The 2,684-nt window shown below is 29.4% G+C and overlaps 1 long non-coding RNA gene across 1 annotated transcript; it reads right to left on the bottom strand.

The window, feature by feature from the left end:
* On the bottom strand, positions 1 to 2,075 carry LOC123662638. The gene is made up of 2 exons (XR_006744531.1): positions 1,846 to 2,075; positions 1 to 263 (listed from the first exon to the last, which is right to left on the bottom strand). It is a non-coding gene; the product is annotated as an uncharacterized LOC123662638 (long non-coding RNA).
* Positions 2,076 to 2,684: the final 609 nt, after the last annotated feature.

The raw sequence follows: 2,684 nt of genomic DNA on the forward strand, positions 1-2,684 counted from the left end.
ATCATCATCATTTATTCACACACACACGTACATCGATATACAGACAACTTAAAGACTAGACCAAAAGATTAGATAGTATTACAAATAATTACATTGGATTTTTTTTTATCAACCTACGACATTTTTCGGTAAAGCATAAGTCATCCTCTTTAAAATGTAATGAACACACAACGCAAAATGTTGAAGCCTGCCATTTATTGTCTTGCCTGCTTTGGCGAATAATAGAAACCCATTCCTCGCGTAGAACAACATCTGTCGGCAATCTGCAAAAATCATTAAATAATAAAACTTGACACTGATTACAATATGTATTCTTTAAATATATCTAGCATCTTCCATTAATTCCACTAATATTATAATCTGGCTATTGCCCACAACTTAACAAAATATACCATATATGTAAATAGCTTCATCATTATCATATATATATATATATATATTAGAGATGCCACGAATAGTAATTTTGCCGAATACCGAATACCGAATGTTCGGCGAGGCTCTTGGCCGAAGCGCCGAACATTCGGCAGCCGAATATTCGGCCACACTTAGTACTTTTCGCGGGCGACAAGACATAACTCGTCACCGTACGAGTTTAAACTTGCATCGCTGAAGTACCTAATAGTTTGGTAGGCGCGGGCGGTTTTGTTTCATATTTTCATGTGTGTACTAAAATATAACATTTAACGTGATTGATTACCATAACAAATATCATCGTTTGTTCGAAAAAAGCAAAATGAATCAATTTAATCAGAAATCGCCTATTTGGAACTATTATAAAATTTATAGTGAAGACAATAAACTGGCAGTTTGTTTGTTGTGTTTGTTTCTTACCACTGGTAGATTTTAAATATTAATTTGTTAGTTTTTTTTTGGTTAAATAAATATCTTTGTGAGTAATATTTTGAGTTTTTTCATAATTTATTAGGTAATCCTTTCTGTATTTTATCATAAATAAGGAAGTAAATCTGTTTATCATGATTTCACGCCCAAACTGCTGAACCGATTTAAATTAAATTTGGTACACAGATACTCTAGAGCCTTAGAAAGAACATGGGCTATAATTTACGCGAAGTCGCGGAAAAACAGTTAGTAAGTAATAAAAAAATTGCTATTCGGTATTCGGCCAAATGGTTGACCATATTCGGCCGAATACCGAATAGCGAAAAAAAGAGGCCGAATAGCCGAATACCGAATAATTGCCGAATATTCGTGGCATCTCTAAATTATATATATATATATATATATATATATATATATATATATATATATATATATATACTTTATATATATACTTAAGGTTTTCTTTTTTTTTTTTTAGTTTAATGTAATTTATCTGTTAAATATAGCTTAACTATTTATTTTTATAATTTATAATATTATATTTATTAGAATTGTAAGTGACATTTATATAAAATGTGTATCTATATATATATATATATATATATATATATATATATATATATATATATATATATATATATATATATATATATAGGAACTAAATTGATAACCATATACATTTTTATTTAAGCTCCTGCATTAGATATTAATGACCGAATCACAGTAAATGGTAATAACAGATAAAAATACATCTAAATTCGGAATAACTATTTAGGCGTGATATTACGTGTGGAAATCGAATACATATCCGTACATTTAAAAGTCAGTCTCACTAACGCCTAGACCATCAGGTGGTTTCCCCAATTGAAGGGAAAAACATTTCGCCTAACACTGGCAACACAGTTGAATTAATGTAATTATAAATAAAATTTAAAATAATAAATTTTGTAAATATAATTTATTGAGTGAATAAATAATAAAATCAATTAAATAATTTATAATTACCTGTGAAATGAAATTCCATCCTCTTTTTTTTATTTTTGGGAATAACTTTCACAATGTTTAATAACACAAGACGGCATTTTTTGATACAAAATAATGAATCACTCGAGACGTTTAAACAATACGACGCTATCTTTAGCACTGCTGCGACTTTGTATTCGCTTTTGATTTTGTATTCGCTTTGGTGGCTTCACTCGCATGTTCGGCGCGCTCCATCTGCCTTTGTTTATTAATCTGAGATAAGAGATTATAACGTTTTAGTTATTTCGCGATTTCTGATTGATTAGTGATCTACTAATTCGCGAATTTGTTAAAAATCAGTTTTGTTACCACACTTATACGGATCGTTAATTGATATAATTATTATGATATAGTAGAACAGTAGAAGTAAGGAGTACCATCTCATATGAGGATTCAGCTGAAAAAGTTATTTCTAATAAATGATAAATTATAGTTCGAAATTCGACCGAAATTGTAAAGAATTATAAAGAGCGCTGTAAGTACGCTGATTTCGAATAATTAAAATTTTTAACGTCTTAAAACCTGACATACTGTATTATTTGGTAAAATAGCTTTCGTTGACTCCATCCTATTGACGAATTCATCTGTGTTATTTCTGCGCTATTGAAAGTAGTAGAATTAATGAATGATGTTCTGATTCATTAATTTTTTTTTATTTATTCATCATTACACAGTATAAAACAAAGTCGCTTCCCGCTGTCTGTATGCTTAGATCATTAAAACTATGCAGCCGATTTTGTGCGGTTTTCTTTAGTATATAGAGTGATTCCAGAGGATGGTTTATATATAATACATGCATAATATAGTAGAGGAAAACTGAA

Source organism: Melitaea cinxia, chromosome 19, assembly GCF_905220565.1.
Source record: "Melitaea cinxia chromosome 19, ilMelCinx1.1, whole genome shotgun sequence".
Lineage (NCBI taxonomy): Eukaryota > Metazoa > Arthropoda > Insecta > Lepidoptera > Nymphalidae > Melitaea > Melitaea cinxia.